Source organism: Giraffa tippelskirchi, chromosome 5, assembly GCF_054371585.1.
Source record: "Giraffa tippelskirchi isolate mGirTip1 chromosome 5, T2T-mGirTip1v1.2.pri, whole genome shotgun sequence".
In the NCBI taxonomy this organism is placed as follows: Eukaryota; Metazoa; Chordata; class Mammalia; order Artiodactyla; family Giraffidae; genus Giraffa; species Giraffa tippelskirchi.
Genome location: NC_137279.1, coordinates 100402687 through 100417255, shown reverse-complemented (window position 1 = coordinate 100417255; position 14569 = coordinate 100402687). Strand labels below are relative to the sequence as shown.

General features: G+C 43.1%; 1 protein-coding gene across 3 annotated transcripts in view; it reads left to right on the top strand.

Moving 5' to 3' along the window:
* The window catches only part of BCL9 (BCL9 transcription coactivator), a 93690-nt gene that overhangs the window by 63477 nt on the left and 15644 nt on the right, over nt 1–14569 (top strand). Inside the window, exons 1-3 of one of the 3 annotated variants that reach the window (XM_081495182.1) lie at nt 4139–4206; nt 8277–8396; nt 10288–10379. The gene's annotated coding sequence lies outside the window, so the exon portion shown is untranslated. Of the gene's footprint in view, nt 1–4138; nt 4207–4281; nt 4504–8276; nt 8397–10287; nt 10380–14569 lie in introns of those variants that run through there. The other 2 variants (XM_081495180.1, XM_081495181.1) reach the window with 2 other exon arrangements.

The following is a 14569-nucleotide window of genomic DNA, read 5'->3' as shown; positions in this document are numbered from 1 at the left end:
TTCCTTATAAAAAGGACAATTAGCCCTCAATATTCCTGGCAGGGATGAAGCTCTGGAACTTCTCATTGGCTTAAATAGACTGGTGAAATCTGCTTCATGGGCAGCCTAAAGAAGAAATCCCTTCCTGACTATTTTACTACAGCATTGGGCAGTACCTATGAAAGTCAAGATGCTCTTCCATTCTAACCCCTCATTTTCAGTCATAAATGACTATCTTGGTAGTATTCCTCTGTCCACGGGATTCTCCAGACAAGAATACCGGACTGGGTTGCCATACCCACTCCAGGGGATCTTCCCTACCCAGGGATCAAAACCCACAGCTCTTGCATCGCAGGTGAATTCTTTACTGCTAAGCTACTGGGGAAGCTCAGATAAATTGGTAAGAAACAGTTTAAGAAGCAGGAAATCATGAACAAACTAAGGACTTTGACCAAGGCCAAGAATTTGTTAGGCCCTCTTATAACCCTTGCTGTCCTGGGTGGCTCAGTGGTAAAGAATATGCTTGCAATGCAGGAGCCTCAGATTCGATCCCTGGGTTGGGAAGACCTCCTGGAGAAGGAAATGGCGACCCACTTCAGTATTCTTGCCTAGGAAATCCATGGACAGAGGAACCTGGTGGGCTGCAGTCCATGGGGTCACAAAAGAGTCGGACATGACTTCTGAACTAAATAGCAAGATGCTTCTAACCCTAGCACCAGCTGACTGAGTGGGTTCAGCCTTTCTGAGTCTTGATTTCATTATCTAATGTTCTCTCCTACAATAGTAAATATTGTTCGGAATGAGTAATCCTCGGAGGTTAGAACAGTGCTGTAGTGTTGGACTTAAATTCTAGTCCCTAAAAATGGGCATAATTTGGGCAAGTCATGAAACTTATGTCTCAGAATTCTCATCTGTAAAATAGGATGTGGTTCTTTCCAACCCAGAAATTTAGGTATATGTTTATCAAAAGCTGAGAGAACAAAAGCATTTCGAAGGTGGAGTTTACAGGTAAAAAACACCAGTGACACACAAATAACAGCTGTGGTGATTAGGTGAAGAACTAAAAGCCAGACATACCATCCATGTTTGTCACAGTGAGTGCTTATCATCATTAGGAGAAGCAAATTTCAGAAAGTAAAAAATCAAACCCAGATCTCTTTAGTGTTGAAAGCTTTTATTTTTAACAATATTACCATTTGGATTAAAAAAATGATTTCTCTTAGAATTTCTACAGTAGGAGAAATAGTTTGAAAGCTTTTATTTAAAGGCTGCTTTTCACAACGATTTCATCATTATCACTTAGTATTTATGTATAAACAGTATGCTAGATGTCTATCCAGTAAAATAGATAGAATTCTTTCTCAAGTGAGATGGAGATGCATGGAAGTTAGAAAATTCAGAGGGAAAAAACTAATAATAATAGATAAACTATTTCATTACAGTAAATAATATTTTAAATGCATTCCATGTGCAATGTAGCTAAATTACCATTACTATGGAGTCTCTAACCTTTGAATTTCATGACTTTCAGCTTGCTTAAATTCTCAGTATTATTGCTGTTTTAGCCTGGTGTTGCACATTTAATATTCATTTGCTTTTTTCTTCTGGTTCAGTAAATAATTCCAAACTTTGACATATATAGTTAAGTGAGGGTGTAAGGCCTTGTAAAATGGTTAAGACTTTTTTGCATGTGTATTATCGTTATAATGAGCTTGTTTTTTTTTTTTACCTTTCTGGGCAGAGGTGATCTGGTCTGGAACACCCTAGCCCAGAGTTTATTTTAGTAGTGGTTTTCTCTTACAGATAAGTCTGTGAATCCCTTCTTTCCATCTACCTTAGTAATTGCAAATGCGTCTTGCATATTTCTGGATTTAATTATCTTTTCATATGTCCAGACCTCACTTTCCTCCTACCTTTTATTTTTTATTTTTTTACAGAGGCCCTTACTACGTTTCATCAAATATTCTATCACCAAAACTTGACAAAAAGCATTATAATATTTTTCCATTAGGAGTCCTTCAATTGATCTTAAATTTATATGTATACCTGCTTTTACCTTTTTTCTTTCCACCTGCAATGCGGGAGACCTGGGTTCAATCCCTTGGTTGGGAAGATCCACTGGAGAAGGTCATGGCAACCCACTCCAGTGTTCTTGCTGGAGAATCCTTGTGGACAGAAGAGCCTGGGGGGCTACAGTCCATGGGGTTGCAAAGAGTCAGACTCGACTGAGCGACTAAGCACAGCACAGCATGCTCAGTCATAACATAGACAAAGAGAAAACATCTGCTATGAAAAAAAACAGTTTTTCATAGAATCTAAGCTGGGGAGCCATTGTATAGAAACTTACCTGACCAGCCCAGAGTTTTAAATTGTTTCAAAAGCTTTATCATTTAGGGCTCTCCTGTATCATTCTTTTGGGCTTCCCTGGTGGCTCAAAGGTAAAGAACCCACCTGCCAATGCAGGAGACAAGGGTTCAGTCCCTGGGTCAGGAAGATCCCCTGGAGAAGAAAATGGCAACCCACTCCAGTATTCTTGCCTGGGAAATCCCACGGATTGAGGAGCCTGGTGGGCTACAGTCCATGGGGTCACAAAGTGTCAGACACGACTGAGGATGTACCATCCTTTACCATCAGCACATTCGTTAAAAGATTGCCACAAGGAACGTTTCCTATTTTCTAGACAGGGAAACTAACATTTCTTAGAAATAAGTACCTGGTTAAAACTTGGTGATGGAAGCAAATACAGAAGAAAATTTTATCTACTTCTCTTAGCCATATTGCCTCCCTCTATCTTCAGGGAGCATACGAAGTACAGTATAACGTAGGCAGTCTTCACTTAACTGATTGAGAAAAGCTGTGGGGCCAGTGAACATAGTTACAGAAACATCTCAGATCAAGACTCTACAAAGCACAAACACAGAGATTTAAACAGTGTGTTCTGGGGAGGGCTGTGGAGCAGACAGGTCTGTAATAGCAGCTGGGCACAGCAGCAACAAGGGCCACAAAGATAAAACAGGAGTAGTCGGAATCTGAGCTTTATTCAGCAACATGCGCTCACCATGATGCCGTCATTTTTCCTTCTGAGAAAAAGTGCAATCTAATGGGTTACCCTCTCACTTCACAGGGGGCAGTGCCGGAATGCCTGGGGTTTGAGCTCTCCGAAGCACAGGCCTTCCAAAAATCAGGGAAGTGATTAAAAAAGCGGTTATGAAGCGATTCTAGGATCTGGGCAGAGGTTCTCTATGGGCACTAGATAGCGATGCATGAGTGGGGCTGGGGCTGGCTCCATAAGGAAGAGGAGACCCCGCACTACACAACGTGTCTGCTGGACATGGCTAGAACGTGCTTTGGAGAAGGTGGAGGAGAGTGCAACCCCGAAAGGGGCCTGCACTCTTGGGAGAGGAGAAAACCGGCAACAGCAAAGGTAGTGCAGAGATTGAGGGGTGAAGACCAGGGACGGGAGAGGGGATGGGTTAGGGTGGAACCGCATCCTGGAGGTGGGCGGGGGTCTCCTTGAAGACTGAGGACTAGGCCGGGACCAGGACAGCAGGGAAGTGTGAGGGAAGGACCCCTTCCTTTGGCAGCTCCCAATTCTTTTCTGTCAAAGATGGCCAAATTCCACATTGCCCTTCCCCCCTCCGCGCCTTTTCCACCGTGTTGCTCCCCGGTGCTGCTGGAGGTAGTGGGGAGGTCCAGTGAATGTGTACGTGAAAATAAAGGTGCAAGAAAGAAGAGCCCCTCCCTGGCCGCACTTCCCACCTCGCCGGCCCTTTGGGAGGTTCTTTTAGTTGAGAAGGGGGGGCTCTGCCGCTTTAAGGTGGGGAGTAGGCGTCACCTCTGGCCGGGTGACGAACTGGGGAGGGGACCTGGTGGGCGTGTCCATGCAAAGCAGGAGGTGGTGCCGACGGTGGGCGGTTCCATAGTAAAATATTGGAGGGAGGGGCGGGGTCGAGGAGGCGAGGCTACTTGGTGGGCGGGGCTCGGGGGCGGTGCCTCTCCGGGAAGGCTGGGGAGGGGGAGGAGGAGGAGGAAGCGGCCGGGTTGGTACCATTATGCGCGTTCGGGAGGGGGACAAGTGACATTCCCTTGGAGGGGGGCGGGCCCTTCCTGGAGGCTGGGCCCTGCGCTGAGGTGGTGAGGGGCAGTTCCCTCTTCCCCCGCCGGGCGGGACGTCGGAGCAGCGGGGGAGGGGGCACTTCTCCGCTCGCGTTCGAGGCGGGGCCGGCGGTACCTTTCGTGGCGCGGTGCGGCTGGGGGAGGGCCGAGGGGAGGGGGAAGGGGCGGTACTGGGAGGGGGGTGCCGGAAAGGGGGAGGTGCCGGCGGACAATGGAGCCTATGTGTGCCTGCGGGAGTGGGCCGGCGCCGCCGCCGCCGCTGCCGCCGCTGCCGCCGCCGGGGGGAGACGCTGCGCCGCCGCTGCCGCTGGCCCCGGCCCCGGCCCCCCGGGGCTGAAAGCCGCCCCGGACCGAAGCCCCCTCCCCTACACCGCTCCTCCTGTCCCCTCCCCCACTCCCGCCTCGGGGGTAAGTGGCACCTCAGGGGGAGGGGGAGGGGAAGGACCGGAGCCGGGGGTGGTGGTGGGGGGCGCCGGGTCCGCGTCCGCGTGTTTTGAGCGGGTTTGAGGGCAAGGGTAGCCAAAGCCGCGGAGGGCTGGGGGCTGGGGTGAGGGGAGAAAAGGGGTGGGGGTCGAGGTTGTGAATTTAAGAGTTGAGTCTAGAGAAACCTGTGGGGGGAGGTTAGAGGGGGCGTCCTCTGCCCACCAGCGGTGGGGAGAGACTGAGGCGTCTCTCAGCTTTTTAGAGGTTGTGTCCCAGGCGGTGCTTGGAGAGACTAAACGAGGACATGGGACAGTCCCAGGGTCCTGGGATGAAGGGACATCGTAGGGACGAGATGGAGAGCTGAATTCGAGTTGAGTTTGGTGGGGTCTGTTAGACCCAGGAGATGGATAGAGAGGTAAAGGGGAGTTTGCAGGCCAGTGACTTGTTGGAGGGTGGGGGAACCCGAAGCTAAGAGGAATGTTCCTGTAGTAAAGGGCTCCAGCAGGTGAGGTGGTGATGTCTAGGTCACTGAGTCATTGTGGGGGTCGTGGACACACCAGTGATTTCCAGAATGGAGCTGTAGTCATTGACCTTTGAAAGTTGCAAAGACTATTAAAGATGTCACTGGTTGGTGTTGGACCAGCCTGGTGAAATGGAGATATTCTATGGAAATGAACAGCAGACTTGGTTATTATGTTCAGAGGGAAGGGCCAGAGGCCTATAATAGTGTTTCTGGGGGCCTTACATGAAGGCTCCCAAGCCTGAAGGAGGAGGCCTGAAACCTGTCTTCCAAAGCCCTGCCTGCCATAGAGAAGAGTGACTTGGAGCCTAGACTGCAGCCCAGTTGGAGACCGATAAACTTATTAGACAAAGTAGAGAAATGGACATAACTTTGTGTCAGTAGTGAGAGACTAAGGTGGGGTAGAATTGGTGCAAAGTTAAACTTTCCTTAGGGCAAACATATTCAGATCCCTGGGCAGTAACTTTAGAGGGAAAATGATTGAGTGGCTATGTAAAGAGTTACGTTTTGATCAGGGGTGTGTAATGGAGTGTTTGTTAGCATTTAATGTGTTCAAGAACTAAGTGTTCATTCTTGGGTCAAAGATTTGGACTCTTGTCCACTGCGCTGAAAGTGATGAATCAGAATTAGCAGGTAGGAAGGATAAGTAGTTGAGAGTAAGGGGTAGGGGGTGCAGATGGGTATTGATAGCTAAGAACTCCTGTGTAGGTTAACTTTTCACTCTTCATGGAGATTGTACAACATGATTGTTCTGTTGATTTTGGTTTTTGATTGGATGCTCGTGATTTGTAAACAGGAGTTAATGTTAAGTGTGAAAAACGTTACGGTCCTAAGTACAGATTTAAGAATGATCTTGCTAACTGTTGGAGAAGACCCAATCTATAAAAAACAGAAATGGGTTAATAAAAGGAGCAGGTAGTTAGATGGCATAAGGATGCTTTAGGAAGTGAGGATTCCATTAATTGGTGGTTTGGGTAAAAAGAGGAAATTTAACGCAAAGTTGACAAAGAGATGACCTTTCATAGTTTTAGAATCTAGGATCTGATTATATTGAACCATTAGGATATTATTTTGTAATAACAGTGTTGAATATAAGATGATAATAGTTCCTAAACATGTGGTAGATGATAAGGAGGTCATTGAGTAAAAGATGAAGAAACAATTTCCATACTGTTCTCTTCTTACAAGGCAAGTTTTATGTAGTAACTTGGCTGTTGAGCTAAGGACTCCTGACCTGGATTCCTACATGACTAGCATAAGTGAAAATGCACTTATGTACATTGGAATTTATTCTATGGGATATTTTTCCCATAGCCTTCAGAAGTATCTGGTCCTGTGAATCAAAAGAAAATGTTCTCTGGCTTGTGGGGGGCGGGGGAAGTACAGAGGTTTCACAAGCGTTGTAATCAACTAAATATTTGATCATGGTGATTTGGTTGAGCCTTGAACTTGGTATTGGAACTCTGGCTTTCCCATTGACTTATATGTGACTTCAAACAAATCTCTCATATTTATTCTCCAGTTTTCCCTTTTATAAAGTGGGGTTACCACTGCCCTCATCACTCATAATGCATTGTGGCACCAAACTAGTTAATGATTATCTGCAAAGTGCCTTGGACACATCTGGGAATGAAAGTTTGTGTAGACCAACTTTTTCCTCTCTTCTGAAAAACTGCTATCTCAGGAACAGACCAAATTCAGCTTCTGAAACATACCCTGTGCTTGATCGGGAAACAAAAAGGAGTACCTTCTACATCTGCCTTGCTCTGTTGTCTGGGTTTGGGTTTTATATGAGTTTTGAAAGGTGATACCTCTCTCCCATTTAGTGGTAAGACAGGAATAGTGATGACAGTTGTGGAAATGTAAGCCACAGTCCCCATGGGAGAGTGGAACTATACATGCTGTGAGTGCTAACCTAAGCTGATGCTGACCCTAAATTTGTGTGACCTTGGACATGTTACTTGTCTTCCTGGTGGTTTGCTTACGTGCTAAGTTGCTTCAGTTGTGTCTGACTCTTTGCCACCCCATGGACTATAGCCCACCAGGCTCCTCTCTCCATGAGATTCCCCAAGCAAGAATACTAGAGTGGGTTGCCATGCCCTCCTCCAGGGATCTTCCCTACCCAGGGATTGAACCCGTATCTCTTATCTCTCCTGCATCGGCAGGCAGGTTCTTTACCACTAGCACCACCTGGGAAGTCTAGTGGTTTAATTTTCTTCAACTATGAAGTACTGCTGGTGGAATGACTTGTCTCTCTGCCTTGGTAACTGTGTTGGGGCCTATAGAAACTTTATTTGCTCTAGATCAGAAGTTCTTAATCTTCTGTGCCGCGTGTTTTCCTTTGGCAATTTAATGAAGCACAGGACCCCTTCTGAGAATCATGGTTTTTCTAAATGTATAAAGTATATAAAATTACAAATGACACAGAAACAGTTATCAAAATGTTAAACAGTGGTGATACAATAGTTTATATGTTTATAGCTCATTAAATAACAAAATGTAGCTGCAGATACTATAGTTTTGAAGTAGTGATGAGTGTAAATACTATGTTGAGAGATCTGCCATAATGGTAATGTGATGTGAAGTGTCTTGTGGTTCTTCTTGGTGACATAGTCTCAGAATAGCTAATACTACTGTGGGTTGTTTCCTACATTCATTGTTGAAGGTGAAGGTGGTGCTAACTTTTACTTGGAGGTTAGTGAGTATGAAGATCAAAATATTCTCCAGCCAAGTTCACAGCTGCCTCCCCTCCTCTGAGTCTTTCTACAGACCACTTAGGAAGTCTTGGATCCTGGGATAAGAGCTCCTGCTATAGACCAGCTGATTTTTGAAAGGTCAATTATCTTATGGCCACTCGCCTTATAAGCTTCAATGTCTTCACCATGCTAAGAACAAAGGCAGAGAGAAGATATGAAATAAAAGTCTACTTTGCAACCTGTGATAACTGTTCTTGGTTGAGGACTAGACCAATGACTAGAATGAGGCTTTTGTGTCTGATGGATTTTGCTTTTCTAAACTTCACAGTGTTCAGTGGGATAGATGTGGGCTAGAGTGCTCCAGCTTCTTACATTTTGAGTTTTAGAGGTTTTGCCTGCCTTCCCTATTTTTGACCTAATATGTTTCTTAACTATTCTTTCTTCCAGATATTGTTTTGGTCACGGAGCCTTGGGGAATGGGTGGTTTTCTTTGCTGTTGATGTGATGGGGTATGAACTTTTCCATTCTTCTCATTCCTGTAGGACTGAATGTGGGACTAGCTGGTGTCACTCCACTTTGACCTAAAAATTCCTTTCTGTTTGGGAGGCACAGATCACTGTGTCCCAATGTTAGAAGAGAGAGCAAGTTGGACATCTTGAAAGGTAAAGAACCCGATTATGGACATGTAACTTCTGTTATTCAGTCAGTGTATTTTGGATTTTGTTTCTGCTTCCATAGGGTCTCTTGTAAGTTAAAGCTATATTTGTTCATTATTGTAGCAGTTCCCAAGGCAGCGGTCATCAAGTTAAATGCAAGTCATAGCTGTAAGTGCAATTACCTTTACTTTTCTGTGAACAGGGACTTCTGCAGTAACTTATTTCCTAGGAAAGGCAGATGGTGAGAAGTTGAGCAAGTATTTATTGTGTCATCATTGCTATGTGGGGATGCGAAGCAGAAGTAGCAGTACACAAGCCCCCAGCTCATTATCATACACAGAGCAACAAGCATTTATTGAGTTTCTCCTTTTGGGCGCTGAGATGATGACCCTTTCCTCAGGAGGTTCCCTGGCTGTACATAACAAGGATACAATTTTCAAAATGTTTTAAAAGTGTCATGAATATAATGCTGTGGGGCCACAGAGGACATTCCTGGGGATGGTTTGGAATCAAGGAAAGTTTCACAAAGAAGAGACATTTGTGCTGAAGTTTTACTTTGGGTAGCCATTATTCTAAAGGGTGATATATGACGTTCATTTTTTATTAGTTACATTTTATCAGAACCTTTGAGCTTGATACAAATTTATTTGCTTGCTTAAAGTTTGTTAGCTTGAAGGACATTAGATGAGTTTTTACCCTTTGAGTATGAAAACATATCTTAGCGTTTTGTTAGGACCGAGATTTTCTACATAAGACCATAATATAGTGTTCTTTTCTCCACATATTTGGGAAAGATTGATTCTTCCTATTGTGTACTTTTTCTGAGAAGGAAGCGTTTTAGTAGCTGGTATGCCAGAACTTAAGAATGAGCTCGGAATGGAATCCCAGGGCCTTTTAGTTCCACATTCTAAGTTTGATACTATGCCTTTTATGGCGTAGTGGTCATAGCATAGAAATGAAATTTGTTAAACATGACATACTTGTAATAAACTTGACTTCTTAGAGCAGGAGAGTGGGAGAGGATCATTGGAAAAGTTAAAATTGGAATTGTAGAGGTGATTCTGAGCTAAGTTAGACCAAATTGTGGATTTATTGACAGCGTCATGGCAACCTTATAGAATCTGCTTTTAAAGATTCTTAAGAAATTTGGCCTTAGGACAGTCTGGAACTTGGTTTTTCCCTGCCATTTCAAAACTAAATTCTGGGTGAAGGGGGAGGCTCAGCATTATCATTGTAGTTTATAAGGACTAATGTTGGAAATAGTTCTGCCTGCTGAGTTACTTGGTGTTTTACCGATTTACCTAGCTCAACTTGGTATAGCATTTCACACACAGTAGGCTCTCAAGCAAAGGAGATCTTGTGGCCCTGTCGTTCAGTCATATGTTCTCCCAAAAGTGTGTGAAAATAAATTCCCTTGCTGAATACTTGCCATGTAAAGTTACAGTTGAGAGTAGGGAGGAACTGTGAATGGTATGCGCTTTGTGAATTCAAAAGTGTGCCTGGAATTTTGTCTCTTTCACCTTTACAGTCAGCTCTCAATTCTCTGTACTAATTAGGAATGGGAAGAAGCAAAAATGTGAGGATTTTTTTTCCCTACTAAATGTTCAGAAAAGTAGACAAATCAATTTTCTTTGCCCTTAATATTTTTCCAGTCTCTGAAAAGAAAATAGGCACTTGGGAAGGAGGGAAAGTTACAAGGGCCTTGAGGTATCTGCAGGTTGGATGATATACCCTGAAATAATTGGAAGCTGATGCTGTTTACATGGGAGATGACAACTTCCTCTTAAACTAATACTCTGTAGATAGGAAACTGGGTCTTCAGATAGTAACTAAGTGGCACTGATGATTTTGTTTTCATTCCTTAGAAACTCTTCTTCTTTCCTTTATCCTCATCCAGGTGAGGGTCACCTCTGAGACAGGGGTTCCTGGACTCCCCAAGCTCCTCACCTTCAGGATGAGCACTGCCTTATCGTGACCCTTGGGGTTTTGGTGAGTAGCCTGATGGATGGATGGGGGCCCTAGAAAGCAGGCCTGGCTTAGGAGATGATCTTGGGGAAAAGCTTCAACTTTTATTCAACAAATACTTTTTGAGCAGATAGCATGTATCCGATACTATAGCAAGTACTAGGAATACAAGGATGAACAAATCAGTCTTGATCCTTTACGGATCCTCCTACCTTCATGGAGCCTAGCATGACAGATGAATGTTGATACAAATGACCACATAATTATACAACATGAGAAATGTTGTGAAAGAAAAACATAGGATGCTATGAAAAGAATGTAATGGAGCATTTTGTCTAGATTAGTGGCTTTACAGTATCCTTTATCTCTGAAGAAGAAACAGTGAAACTGAGATTTTCTTCACTCAGCAGAAATATTCAAACTTGACATGGGAAGGTTAGGGGTGAGGGAGAGAGGTGTCAAGAATGACTCCAGATTTCTGGCATGAGCAGCTGGGTGGATAAAGATGCCATTTACTAAAATGTAGAAAGCTGAAGGGGAAATAGGTTGGGGAGGGAGGCTATATAGGGATGAAGAATTCATCTTTGACCTTGTTAGGTTTCAGACGTCTAGTGGGATGCCAAGTTGGCAGTTGTGTATACAGGTCAGCAGAGCAGAAGCTGAGCTGGATGGAAATTTGGGAGTTCTTGGCATGGAAAGAACTTACAGAATGAGAAGAGAAGAGGACCCAGGGTAGAGCTATGAGGAACTTGAAATTGTAGAGATTGGGTAGAGAAGGGGTCAGCAAAGGAAGCAGATGAAGAGTGACTTGAGAGGAAGGAGGAAGACTGGGAAAGTGGTATTATAGAAGCCAAAAGAGAGAGGTTTCAAGAAGGAGTGCTTAACCAGCAGAGTCTACGAGATGTAGTAAGATGAGGTTAGAAAAGCGGTCAGTGGTGACCTTAACAAAAGTCATGGTTTTTGTGATCTGTGGGTAGAAGTTGGTTTAAAATGGTTAAAGGGTGAATGGCAGGTAAGGAAATGAAGACTGTGTCTTGTCAACTCTGTAAAGAAACTTGACTTCAAAGGGGAATAGAATGCCAGAGCCAGGTTTTCTTTTGCTTTATCATTATTATTTCATCTGGAAGGTAGAATAACATGTCTGAAAGCTGATTGGAAATATCCAGGAGATGCAGGACATAGAACGGTGGTCATGGAAGAGAGTGAGTACTCAGTCAGCTGAAAGGGATGGGGCTAGACCACCTGTGGTAGGACTAACCTTTGTGGGGAAAGTGGGCTTTTTTTTTTTTTGATTGCAGTAATAGAGAAAAAAGAGGGGATAGGCAGTGATAAAAAGAGGTTTGAAGATTTGGTGGCAAGGAGTCCTGCCTGGTGACTTCTCTTCTCCCTGTTAAGTCCTGGGCAAGGCCATGCACTGGGAGAGGAAGACGATGGTTGGCAATGGTGAGGTCTGAAATGCCATTGGGCAGGACAGGTGAGTGAGCTTGCTAGAGGATGGTAGCAGTCATGGTACTAGTTGACGTAAATACTTATGTTGTGCTGCTAAGCATTTTCTGTGTGCTGGCTCACCTTGTCCACCAAGTCCATGCTTTTCACGAAGTACTGCAGTGATGAGGAGCGCAGCTTGAGTGTCTGGCTGACCTCCAGCTCCACCACTTAACTAGGGTGTGACCAACTTAGTTGGGCAAATTACATACTGTTCCAAGAGCCTCAGTTTCCTCGTCTGTCTCTGAAACAGGGATAGGATATATGTACATGTATAACTGATTCACTTGGCTGTATACCTGAATCTAACATAGCATAGTGAATCAACTATACTGCAAAAAAAAATAAAAAAGAAAAAGTAGTAAAATAAAATAGGGATAGTAATGGGACCTGCCTTCTGCAGTTGTTATGAATGAGCTAATATGTATGGAGAGTGCTTATAAGAGTACCTGAATCACAGTTAGTAAATATTTTAAGTATTATTTACAGAGAAAAGAGAGAAACATTCTATAAGCAGATCTTAGAGTTAGAAGATTTAGTGATATTGGGGAAATATCTCTCTCTGGCTAAAATTAGCCATTCTGAGGAAAATCTCTTTTTTCAGTCCTGAAAGGTAAACAGTTGAGCACTAACCTGAACACGCAGGAGTTGAAAGAGTCACATTGTATTCTTTAGGGTTATCTGATTATAGATACTTGGCAGATTTCTTGCTCAGTTGTTTTTGGTGTCAGATAAGCTAAAACTAGGGTGACCTATTTCAGCAGCTCCTTTGGATTAGGGGTTAAAACAGCTGGATTTTATTCCCATCTCTAGTGAGCCCATGCACTTGTTTCAACCTTCTATGCTGTTTCTCCACTCATAAAGTAATGGCAAGGAGATGGCTTAGAGGAAAGAGCAGGTCAGGGAGCACTGATTGGAAACCTGGGAGAAGGCATTCACGCCCGTGTGCTCCATCCATTCATCTATAAAATGCCGTTGATCACAGTATAATGAGTTTAAGAAACTGTATGTGGAAGTACTTTGAAAATAAGTGTTTTCTGTTCACATTATTATTATTTAGAAATAATCTTTGCTACCAGCTCATCAGAAATGCCTGGCAGACTGAGGTGATTTGGTACTTTTAATGTTTAGAGTTTCTGGTACTTTTAATGTTTAGAGTTTCTTTAGAAGGAGTGTAACACTAGTGCCAGACGTTTCTGCTCTGTAACTCACCTAGGGTCTAACCACATTCTTAGTACATTATATTGAGTATTATAGAAAAACCAAAGAAATTTAAAACGAGGTTCTTGTCTTCAAAGAGCATAGTCTTCATAGGCAGGTAAATCATACACATGGGACTATTCAGTTTGACACATGATTGGAGTGCTCAAATGTGTGATACAGACAGGAAGTATCAGAAGAAATTACAGAAGGGACTATACAGGTGGTAACTTCTTTTCTTTTCCTGAGGTAAGTGTTTTCTGTTGGTTTTGTCCATGGAAGATTCATTGACTACTTTTGTTTTACCAGTGATTCCTGATGTTTAGTGAGAGGTACAGTATGGTTTATGATCATATATTATGTTGAGCTTCACAGCTATAATCAGTTTTAGAATCTAAACTGAGGAGAGGGAGCTAAAGGTGGTAGGGAATAAACATACAACCCTAAATGTAATTGAGACTCAAATGTTTTTAGGATGCTTTTTCCTAAGGTCAGTGTAGAAATATTCTATAGCATTTTACTCTAGTTTTTTTTTCCTGCCTTCTTCATTTAAAAGAAAAAAACGTGATTGTGTGTACTCAGAACATCTGTAAATTCCTCTCATGGTCTCAGGTAAAATAGCTGGGACTATTTCTAAATGAGGAAATAGACATTTGATACTTGACAACCATCATACTCATTGCTGAGTCCTAGAATATAAGGATTTCTCCTAATTTTAGTGTAGTTCTTGAACCTCTTGTAGTGTATGTAACACTGAAGCGACTTCTAACTCCTTTTGATTCTTTAGCCTTTAATCCTGCATCTAATATTCTTCTTCAGTCCTATACCTCATCAGTAAAGATAGCAGGAGGGAGGGAGGTGAGGGGACCATGGTTACAAAAAAATCACATTGGAACTGCCTTGGAAGGAACAGTGACTGAAAGTGTATCTTGGTTTTCCCTGAACCAGTTTAGGTTTCTCTAAATAAAGGGCTTTCTCATTTGTTCTCTTACTAGGTTGGGGAATATTTTTTTGACCTTTATGCTTCAAATTAGCCTTGCAAATTGGCTCAAAAAATATCTTAGTCTTCAAAGATGTTCTTTCACCTCCGCATTATGGATCATTCCCTTGCTTACCCATGCCTACAGCTCCTGTCATTAAGCAGTGAGAACACAGGACACATACACAGCATAATTTAATAGAAAGATCATAGAAATCAGGGGGCAGAACTGATTGTATTTGGTATTGGCTCAATAGTTGATTTCAGAAGTACCTCCTTTAATGTCTTCCCCACCCTGAGGCCCTGAGAATATAAACAGAGAGTAATTTGTTTCATGGTTTGAAATTGGGATGGGTTTGTTACATTTCAGTGCCATCAGAGGTGAAGCACCAGATAGTTGCTATGGATTTGGAGTACCCAGTGGTTTCAGAGCATTGTTTTGAAGAAAGAAAAACCCAAGTTTTTGAGGGTTTTGTATTTGGAAGTAGAGAAATGTAAGGGAGAATACACAGCTAAAGAAAAAAATGTTTTTCTCATCTGCTTACAAATG